Below are 12,037 nucleotides of genomic sequence, written 5' to 3'. Positions count from 1 at the left end.
TATATAGATATAGATATAGATATATATATATACCTTTCAATTTGTTTATTTATTCTTCTATTATTTTTTTAAATTTTTATTTTGTTCTGTTTTTTCATCACCATGTATCTCTTCTATACCCCTTTCCACTTCCATCTACCACCCCGATCACCACACTGTTCTCTTTATTTTCTTTTTTTTGCTCAATCCTTCCATGCCCCTGCTTATTTTTTTCTATTTTCTATCTTCTTTTACTTGTTAAATCCTCACCCAAGGATATATTTCTCATTGATTTTAGAGAGAGAGAGGAATGGAGAAGAAAAGAAAGAGAGAAACATCCAAGTGAGAAAGAAAAATCAATCAGTTCCCTCGTGTGCACACAAGGACCAGGATCAAACCCATTACCCTTTGGTGCATAGGACGATGCTCTAACCAACTGAGCCACACCACCCAGGGCCCTCCCTACCTTTCAAATTTTAGAAACATAAAAACAAACAACAACAAATTATTCTATCCTGCTCCCAGGAGACAGAATATTCCTATATATCTTTGAAGACATTTTTATTACTAATAAAAGCAGTAATTTATTTTTAAATCAATAGATTTATAAGGCTTATGGCATATTAGCTGAAATCTCAAAATATATTTTCATATATTTCTCACAGATTTCCAAGCTGGGCTCCAATCTTTTAAAAACTGGCTACTATCATTAGTTATGCTTCCTGAAGACTTTTCAAAGCAATAGAAACACACGTTTCATTAAAATATTAACCAGTGGGGTAGAACTGTGAATACACCTCAGACCACGCATTTCAGTTGGCTGGAGACAGAGGTTTCCTGTGGAATTCAGCACATATGTTTTGGGGTGGGTAGCAACCCAGGCTCATTATAGCATTTTATAGCATCCCAAGTTTTTCATCTTGGAGTGTGGTCATGAGAGGAGCCCTAGCACCAACATGGCGGATGCTGAAAGGAACCTTGTCTATTTGGAAGTGCCATAGGCTTCAGAATCTGACCCATCACTTAATTGCTATGTGATCCCAGGGAAATTACTTCCCTACAACTTATCATCTATACTCTGCAGATAATAATGTGTGCCAGCTTAGAATGGTATATAATAAGCATTCATTCATATCCTAAATGAAACACTATGATTGTTAACTTTTACTAGGAAAATGGTGATCATTTTTTATTTATCTTCTCATAGTATAAGGTCTGGAAAATTTTCTGGTTCCCACACCTCATCCCACAGATGTGGAAACTGATACACAAAGGGTAAGGGCCTGGTATAGAGCACAACCAGCGAGGACTAGAACCCAAAAGGAAACGTAAGTCTATGGCTTCCACTGAATTAGTGTATCATTACGTCTTAGAAGTTCTCTTTCTTAATTCTTCCTTTTTTCATTTATAGAGCCGAAAAATGCATAATGATAATCTATATATATAAAAGCCTAAGCGATCGAACGACTGAACGACCAGTCAACCTGTGACATGCACTGACCACCAGGGGGCAGATGCTCAACACAGGAGCTGCCCCCTGGTGGTCAGTGAGCTCCCACAGCAGGAGTGCTGCTCAGCTGACAGATGGGTGCCAGATGCTGCCGGGCTCACAGCTGGCAAGCGCAGCTGCTGTGGCACAAGTCTCTCCCACTTCAGCAGCAGCGCTACTGGGCAGCAGGTGCAGCAGGGCTGGGATGAGCAGAAGTGGCACGGTGCCCGGCCCAGGCTTGGGCTCCTCCCCGGCTGCCTGCTGCTTAGTGCACTGCTACATCCCTCAGGGGATGTTGGACCACTGGTTTCATCTGATCCCTGCAGGCCTGCGAGAGGGCACAGGCCAGGCTGAGGGACCCCACTAGTGCACGAATTCGTGCACTGGGCCTCTAGTTTGTTTATGAAAATCCACTTAAAAGTGTTTTCTGAGAAAAAAAAATTTAAATTACTTTGAAAAGTAACAAGGCTAAAAGAAACTTCAAATATACACCAAATCAAATGTATATCAAACTGCCATAACCAAGCATAAGGAGACAATTACTAAAGGTAATGCAGATTCCTAGAAGGAATCTTGGAACCTAAAAAAGGAACATTAGGAAAAAATTTGAGGACACCTGAAGAAAATATAAACTTTAGTTCATAATAATATATCCATAATGGTTCATTAATTATAAAAATAGTACCACTTTTTAGGGAAAACTGGGTGTGGAGTATTTGGGGACACTCTACTATTTTCACAATTATTCTGAAAATACAAAACTATTATAAAACATAAAAATTATTTTAAAATGTAAATCATATGCTCCTCCATCAACAAAAAGACAAATTTACAAATGTTTCTTATCTCTAAAAATGTTTTTTAGTTTAAAATTGAGACAGTAAAAACTAACTCAAGGGGTTGCTATATGGAATAAAGAACTAAAGGTGATAGTATAAAAAATAATAATTCACGAATTTTGGAAAGAAAGGGACCAATCAACCAACCAAAGGGTAATAATGCTAAATCCTTTGGTACATACCAGCCGTGGGCAAACTACGGCCCGCGGGCCGGATCCGGCCCTTTTGAAATGAATAAAACTAAAAAAAAAAAAAGACCGTACCCTTTTATGTAATAATGTTTACTTTGAATTTATATTAGTTCACACAAACACTCCATCCATGCTTTTGTTCCGGCCCTCCGGTCCAGTTTAAGAACCCATTGTGGCCCTTGAGTCAAAAAGTTTGCCCACCCCTGGTACATACCCTAAATCCTGTTGTATATTACTGTTGTTACCAACATTTATTCCATTTGGACATTAGATGGCGCTCATGCTCATTTTACTGAGCAGGTTGGCTCCCTAATATCAGCAATAGATTTCTCAGCTCAAGATGTGTATGGAAGATCTGGCCCAATATTAATTTGGAAGAGGGTAAATTGTTAAACAAAGTTAACCCTCATAATAAGGTTTAAATAAACCTTGAGTTTGTTGGAAAATTTTAAAAAATGAATAAAACTGGAAATTAAGAATTCATTAAACAGGATTTACAAATGGTAGACCTCAAAGCATTCACGGATCCCCTGAACTTGTTGTGTGTATGTTGTATCCACAGTGTTTACCAGCTTTGCAAATGAGCCAATGGATTCCCCAATATTTAGAACCATTACTTTAATGTCTCTTTCAGTTTCAAACCATTTCTGTATCTTCAACATCTACCACTGAATTTTGCATTTAGTACACATTCTTAAAAATTTACTAAATGTGTGAATATGTGACTTGAACAGAAGAATGAAAGGAAATTCTATGCTGAGCAAAAATGTCAACCTCCCTGTCCTCTAAAGACTTGCAGCACTATATATATTTTTACCGTTCAAGTCATTGGCTACTCATTCATGTTTGTGTCCCTCATCAATGTTTGCAAACTAAGAATGAAAGCACCTTGGAAAAAAGATACCTTGAATCAATGTTTCATACCCAATACTACTTCTGCTTCTCACATTAGTCTAATTCATAAATTAACAACAAAAAATTGTATCTTTAGGTCCTCCCAAATCTGACTAAAACTTAGATGAAATTAGTTAACGGCTGCAAAAAATAAAAATAAAAAGCTTAGTCACTGGGGCTAAAATCACGCCTCAAAACTTAAAATTGCTCTTTCTGCTTAAGTCCAGCCATGACATTTTTATTTTGATGGTGTCCTCTATTACAAAATAAGAGAATAATAGATTCTCACAAATCAATGAACCCATGGACTGGAATAAGTCATTTGATTTAGCTAAGGCACTGTTTTAACCAGGCTTTGAGAAGAAGTTGAAGTTTGAAATTGAAGGTTTTGTATTATTTATTTGTAATTACCATGTCATTGATCCCATCCAAGTAAACAGAAGATAAAAAAGTAGGAAACTTTCTTCTTCAAAAAGAGAATTTGATAAATGAAGACTCTACACAAAGTAATCATCAAAGGCCAATTCTGTGTGTGTTCCACACAATGTCGATTCTAAGGAATCTCTTAGCACATAGAACTTCTACAACCGTAAGTGTGTACTGATTTATTTTGTTTTAACTTCATTCCCCTGACACATGAACTTCAGAATAAGAAATGTGTAGTTTTAACCAAATCAATCTCTTTATTTAAAATAAATTTCTGAAAAAAACAAAATTCTGATTATTACATTGTTTATTCATGTATGACTTCATAAAACTATTAAAATATATAACATTATTTTGATATGCTTTATTATGGTATGAAGTCACCTGCAGATCTCTAAACACACCGATCTATTTCATTCCTCGGGCCTTTCTGTTGCTGTGTACCTGCTTACACTGCCTCTACCACTTCTCTGGGGTAATTGCCATCATTCCCATAGACCCACCATCTCTGCTCCATGCCTGTGCATAAGTTGTTCCCCCTGCTTTTTTCAATTCTTGATCTGTCTTGTTGGCTTCTCACCTTTTAGACCACAGCTCAGAAGTCCCTTTCTCCAGGAAGTCTTCATCAGGACGTTAGTGTCCTTGGTGTGAATTGTATTCACTGTAATTCCCTTCTCTTAACTGTTACTACACTTTATTTTTTTTTTTCATTATCTGCCTCCTCTACTTGGCGTTAAACTCTGGAAGAACATGAATAGCATCTATGTTACTATTATAGTCCCAGCACCTACCAGAACTTTCCTGAACACAGTAGTTAGCCAATAAATACTGAAGTGAAATATGAATGTGAACCACCTCTTTCAAAAACCTCTGAATATAAACCTCCGAATATAAACCTACTATGCCTTCTGAACTAGATTTTTAAATATATTTTGTTTTCTTCAACTGTTCTTCATAAAAATATTCTAAAAACATAATTTTAACTAAAGAATAATTTACCAGAAACTTGCCTAAGTTATGCCTGCATTGCTTTTCACTCTAGCAAATTAAAAATAAACACACGAGCCGAAACCAGTTTGGCTCAGTGGATAGAGCATCGGCCTGCGGACTGAAGGGTCCCGGGTTCGATTCCGGTCAAGGGCATGAGCCTGGGTTGCGGGCACATCCCCGGTGGGGGATGTGCAGGAGGCGGCTGATCGATGTTTCTCTCTCATCGATGTTTCTGACTCTCTATCTCTCTCCCTTCCTCTCTGTAAAAAATAAATAAAAATATGTTTAAAAAAAATAAAAAAATAAACACATGAGCCCTGGCCAATTTTTCAGTGGTTAGAGCATCGGCCCTCAGACCGAAGGGTCATGGGTTCAATTCCTGGTCAAGGGAGCATGCCTCAGTTGCTGTTTCGATCCCTGGACCCAGTTGGGGCCCATAGGGGAGGCAACCAACCATGTGTCTCTCTCACATCGATGTTTCTCTCTCACTTTCTCCCCCTCCTCCCTCCCTTCTATCAATAAAAAAAAAATATCCTCAGGTAAGGATTTAAAAAAAACACACATGAACAAAACAAACAAGTTGGGTCAAGTTAAGGGAGTGTATCCAAGCAATAACACCTACCCAGGGAACTACCTATGAGCGGCCAGTGAGAGCTGTACATCAGGAGCCAGGGACACAGCAGAGTGTGGCCAAGGCCAACCTTTGTGTCTAACGATGATATCAATTTGAGTGGTGCATGTAGGAGGACATATATAGCCTACAATTACCAAAATTATGCCAAATACTTCCATCTTAAAAATGTATTTTTAAGATATTTCAAGTAGGTAAGGGTATTATCAAAACAAAAATCCAGTCATGGTAGAATATTATTTTTTAATATAAAGTAACACATTTCAATTGGTAACTACTTTCTGTCACAATATTAATTAAGAGTATGTTCTCAATGAAAGGAGTTAGAAGTGTTTCTGAGCACTTTGAATCAAATACTGGAAATGGTAAGATGTCAACTTAAAAGGTCGTTGGTGAGAGACATCTCCACCTTTAAGTAAGTGCCTGACTCTCCCGTGACTATCACAATGGCAGCCTGGGCCCTTAGCTTCTTCTTCTTTTTTTTTTTTTTTTTTAAAAAAATATTTATTTATTTATTTATTTATTTATTTATTTATTTATTTATTTATTTTTATTATTGCTTAAAGTATTACAAAGAGTATTACATATGTCTCCTTTTTTTCCCCCCGGCCCTTAGCTTCTTACACCGGATCATTTCTGTCTGCTTTTTATATAGCCACACATGCACTGTGGAGTCCTTTCATGGGCAAAAAGCCAAAGGAAAATAAAGCTCACCCTGTATAATTCCCAATTTTTTTCAGTAGTTTGACAAGAGCCAACCAGGGATTTCCATTATATGGACTTTAGAAGTGATTTTGAAAGCCTTTAAGAGTTTGAGATTCGGTCATGTCTACCTTATTTATTGTGATAACCCTGCGTCTTTTCACATGCACATAGGTGATTGGTAAGTATACTCTATGTATTAAGTAAACAAGCTAAACCTAAATATGCCATATGTACTAAGCAAACTAAACAATTATAATTGTCAAATTATATTTCTGATTCATAATATTAGTATGGGCTACATGGAAAATGACTTTAGATTTATGGCTAAGCAAGAACCATGATAAGCTAAAAAAAACACACAAAACTTCTTAGTGAAATTTGAGTGACACTGCTGATGGAAAGCAGAAGGCTTATTAGAGAGATATGTAGGTGGCAATTTGACAGGACTTGGTGACTTCCTGGATGTCAAGGATAAAAAAAAAAAGAAGTTATAAAGGAGGATTCCCAAAGCTCTGGATTAGTGTGATGCATGTCATGGATTGAAATAAGGGCAAAAGAAGAAAAAATAAGTTCCTTTCAGGTGGGATGAAGATGTGGGAGACTGTGAGTTAATTTTGAGTGGGAAATTTAAAAGTAAGTTAAATTTGAATTGGGAGCTATCAGGTTCTAAGTGGTTTTAGAAACCCTGGCTATGGCATAGGGGGCATAAAAAGAGTTGAGTGAATAATTTTGGAAATATAAAGGATTGATAATCATTCTAACAGGTATGAAGTGGTATCTCATTGTAGTTTTTATTTGCATTTCTCTAATAGCTAGTGAAGTTGAGCATCTTTTCATACATCTGTTGGCCATTTGTATGTCTTCTTGGGAGAAGTGTATGTTCAGGTTCTATGACCATTTTTAAAAAACTTGATTGTTAATTTGGTGTTGAATGTATGAATTCTTTATATATTTTGGATATTAACCCTTTGTCAGAGCTGTTGTTTGCAAGCATCATCTTCCATTTTGTTGGTTGCTTTTTGTTTTGTTGTTGTTTTCTTTTGCTGTGCAGAAGCTTTTTAGCTTACTATAGTCCCATTCATTTATTTTTGCCTTTACTTCCTTTGCCTTTGGGGTCCAACAAGATAATTAATAACATATATTGGACAGCTTACGGAGAAAAAGGAAACCTCATTCACTGCTGGTTGGAGTGTAAGCTGGTATAGACACAATGGAAAACAGTATAGAAGCTCTTCAAAAAATTAAGAATAGTTACCATACGACCCAACAATCCCTCTCCTGGGTATCTACTGAAAAACTTGAAAACATTTATTCATAAAGATATATGCATCCCTATGTTCATTGCAGCATTATTCACAGTGGCCAAGACATGGAGACAACCAAAGTGTCCTTCAATAGAGGATTTAATAAAGATGTGGTACATATACACAATATAATACTACTCAGCCAAAAGGAAAGATGAAATACTGCCATTTGAGACAACATGGATGGACCTTAAGAATATTATGCTAAGCAAAATAACTCAGACAGAAAAACCTAAGAACCATATGATTTCACTCATGTGGGATATAAAACTGAAACTCAGAGACACAGACAACAGTATGGTGGTTACCAGAGAGAAGGGGTTAGGGGTAGTAAAAAGAAAAGGGGGCCAGCCATAACCGGTTTGGCTCAGTGGATAGAGCGTTGACCTGCAGACTGAAAGGTCCCAGGTTCAATTCCGGTCAAGGGCATGTACCTTGGTTGCGGGCACATCCCCAGTGGGGAGTGTGCAGGAGGCAGCTGATTGATGTTTCTCTCCTATCGATGTTTCTAGCTCTCTGTAAAAAATCAATAAAATACATTTTAAAAAAAAAAGAAAAGAAAAGGGGGCCAAATATATGGTGACGGAAGATGACTGACTCTGGGTGGTGGGAGCACAATGCAGTGTACATATCCTGTACACTTGAAGCCTATATGATCTTGTTGACCAATGTCAGCCCAATAAAAAAAGAAGGTAAATAAAAGATTGACAATCAAAATAAAACCAAGGATCTGAAGCTAGATCAAGGGTCTGAAATGTTAGAGCAGACAGGTAAAGGTTGGAGAGCAGATCAAAGTGGAGGGACAAAACCAGAAAGTAGGAGCTACCTGAGAAGTCAAGTGATTAAGTTTAAAGCAATGAAAATAAGAAGACCTTAACAACAAAGCAAACCTTTTTAGGACAAGAGTGAGTCCCTTCGCAGAGCCTGCAAAAGATCTGGAGAAAGAAAAAAGCAGGCAAGAAGGACATGCACGTTATGGTGAGCAAAGTATCAGAGGCCCATCCTGAAAGGGGAAACCAAATTCACGAGATGTCCTGAAAGACGCAGCCCATCTTGTGAGTTTCCCTTCTCAGAGTCCCCTGACCCAGGCCAGGCCCATTGAATCTAGCAAACAGAATCCAGCTGCTGGCATGTTTCCACATCTGCAAGATGAGAACATGGATTGGATGACATGAGAGTCTCAGTGAGATGACTTCGTCTCTTAATCTTGGAAGGAAACCACAGACATTCTTAATGTTTTAGGCCTCTGAAGCATTTTCAATCTATTAAAACACAGCACAAAGGTCACATTTTTGAGTTGTTCCTTTGCCCCAGTCATTTAAGAAGAATTCAACAACAAGAAGAAAACCATAACACTTATGGAAAAATATCTCAGATTTATTAAAAAGAAAAACAACTTGTGTTCAGAAACTAGATTTTGAACACTAAAATCCCTGAGGAAGTGTCCTGTTTATTCTCCCTCCTAAGTCTCTTTTTAAATGGCTCTCTTCTCCATCCCTTCAGCATGTGCTTCAGCATGGGGTCTCAGCCTCTCACCTGGACTATCACACGAATCTAATTTGTCTACCTGTCTCTAGTTCCTCCTTGATCTTTCAGTGCATAGCTGCCAGATGGTACTTTCTAAAACATTCTAAGACATTCATCTAAATAGATTTCTCTCCCCAGCTAGAGTCTCTCAATGGCTCCTAACTTCCTACTGAACATCCAGGCTCCTTTGCAAGGAATTCGTAATTCTTAATGGTCTGGCTCCTTGCCAATGTCCCCTCTCCTCTAACACTCTTCCTTCCTATGAATTTCTGCTCTTAAAACACCACATGCCTTATTGTTTTCTAAATTCACTGGACATTTTCATGCTTCTGGGATTTTGCACATGCTATTTCTTCTGTGTGTACTAGTACTGTCCTCCTTAACACAATTTTCAGACAAATTCCTACTCAGTCTATTAACCTTCAATACATACTTCATATTTCCCCTTAATATAGCCTTTCCTCCTCTGACCCTTCACCTGACACAGTTTATCATCCCATCATCTCTGCTACATTGGTTTTTTGCACATTCCTCTATTTTAGTATGTGTAGATAATACTAGACTCTTGAAATTCTACTGAAGAAGAGGACCCCTCTTTGTAAATAAAAAAACAAACCAACAAAAAACCTTTGGAACCCTAAATTCACAATGCCACAACATCAAGTAATTTCTCCTAAAAAGTGTTTATCAAAGAATGAGACATAACACAAGCCATGTGGATGTTCAGATAGTGAAGAGCCATATAAACTCACTGACTAGTCTCTGTCCAAGCCTCATGGCATGGGTGACTTAAATGCATGTGTAGGCAAAAAATATTATTTATTATATTCTTATAACTACTCTAAGTTCACTTGTGAATAGTTGAAACTGAGATTGTAAATTTTATAAATACCAAGGATCAATATTATGGCACTTACTTGTTTATACATTTACAACCACATCTAAATCTACATTCCATGAGAGGAGGCTCTGTGTCTATTTATCTTTGTGTGAGGATGTGTAGATGTTCAATAAATGTTTAATGAATGAACAAACCAGATGCCTGAAATTCAATTGCAATGTTAAAACAATCACAAATGTTATTCCCTTTCCCACTGCTCTTGAGAATGAGATGTGACAACATCTCCCTATTTATAATCGCTAGAGGAAAAGACTTACTTCATTCAATATTGATGTATTTCACTTAATTATTTACACAAAAAATACTTGTTCTTAATATATGCTACCCACGTTTCTATGTGTTGGGAATACAAGAATAAATACAATATATGAAGTCTCTGCTTTTATGGTGCTTACATTCTAATGGAGACACACAATAAGCAAATAAACAATAATCAAATACCACCACAAATTTATACTTTGAAAAATGTCAAACTGCAGCGGGAAGGCCAGGGAGGGTTGGGGGGCAGGAGGAGGGGGATAAGAGATCAACCAAAGGACTTGTATGCATGCATATAAGCATAACCAATGGACATAAGACACTGGGAGGTAGGGGAGGCCAGGGGATTGTCAAGGGTGAGGAAAAAAAAAGGACACAAATGTAATACCCTTTGTAATACTTTAAGCAATAAAACAATTAAAAAAAGAGAAAAAAAAGAAAAATGTCTCTGTTCTTTTTAAAACCTGAGGAGAAGTTAGATGTGGTGCCCATAGTTAGGAAGATGAAGCACTGGTGGGTTCAGCTCTGTGCTGCTGCCACCACACAGTACTGACCTGAGCTTTGCAATTTCACATTTGGGCTATATTTCAAACCCCTGTGTTGTTCCTGGCTGGTTTGTATAAAAAGCATTACCAAATGAATAATTGTTCAGTTATGTGGCTAAGTGTGTGACTTTGCTAATGAGAAATTCTGCCAGCAAACTGAGAGGTATATTTTGGAAAGGTCTTCCTTTTGTCACAGGGACCAGGTCTTAGCTGAGAAAACAAAAGGGAAAAATTTACAGCCATTTAGTGGAACCTGCTCTTTAGAAGTTCAGTAAAATGTAACTAAAGACAATTTTCTGCAGTGACACAAACCCGCATATTGTTGTAAAATCATCAGGGGAAATGACAAAATATGTCTCATTGTAAATTTAAAAGGTGTCATACCGTGCCGAGGTCACCACAATTAATTGTGACAGGCCAGGAAGACTGAAAATATCGTGGGACTTTCTCACAACTATTCTTCTTTGAAAAAATGTCCCCTGAACATGTCCTTCAAGGTCCATGTGCTCTTTTTTTTGAATCCTTCTCTCAAGACATTTAGTTTTTCCTTCCTGTTACCACTGTGCTCTACATATACTTCAACCAGTTCATTGATCGCACTGTATTTTATTTTTAATAAACCTGCTTTCCATTCTAGATTATAACCTTCTGGTGTCGAAGTTATCTTTTTTTTTATTGGATGGAATGAATGAAGAATTATTTTTTTTCTACATTGGCATAACTAAACATACTATTCTAAACTGATAAGAAAAAAACTCCTTAAGTGGCTAAACAACTTTCTTTAATTAAGATGGTGTATTTTTATATTCACACTAAAGGCCCAGTGCATGAAAATTCATGCACTGGAGGGGGTCCCTCAGCCTGGCCTGCCCCCTCTCACAGTCTGGAGCCCTCAGGGGCGGGAGGTGACCTGGCGATCAGGGGATGGCGACGCCCCCATCACACCTCTGCTGTTGCCACTGCCAGTAGCGCAAGCCTCAGCTGGCCCTGGTTACCTGCACCTTGGGCCGACCCTGGGCGACTGGGCAGCCACCATCTGAGGCTTGCCTGCACCTCGGGGTGGCCCTGGGCGGCTGGGGGGCTGAGGGGACTGGGGGACTCCGGAAGCAGGTGCAAGGCAAGGCTGGGCCTGCCTGGGGGTGGGCCCAGCCTTGTTGTGTGTGCCTGCCACCCCGGTGGGGTTGAGGGGACTGGGTGCCGCCATCTTTGAGGGCAGGGCAGTCAATTAGCATACTCCCTCCTTATTGGCTGTGGGCACTGCCATCTTTGCAACAGCATGAGGATCAATTAGCATATTCCCTCTTTATTAGATAGGATTCTTCAATTTTATGTAGATAAAATTAGTTTTGAAACACATC

General features: G+C 38.2%; 1 protein-coding gene across 1 annotated transcript in view; it reads right to left on the bottom strand.

The window, feature by feature from the left end:
* Positions 1–12,037, bottom strand: part of GUCY1A2 (guanylate cyclase 1 soluble subunit alpha 2) — a gene marked incomplete at its 5' end in the record, with an annotated part of 274,517 nt that overhangs the window by 28,882 nt on the left and 233,598 nt on the right. The gene's annotated exons all lie outside the window — the stretch shown is intronic.

The sequence above is a fragment of the Myotis nattereri genome (genome assembly GCF_964212035.1).
Source record: "Myotis nattereri genome assembly, chromosome: 9".
Lineage (NCBI taxonomy): Eukaryota > Metazoa > Chordata > Mammalia > Chiroptera > Vespertilionidae > Myotis > Myotis nattereri.
Note: the sequence above shows the minus strand (reverse complement) of the source record. Positions and strands in the feature narration are given on the sequence as shown.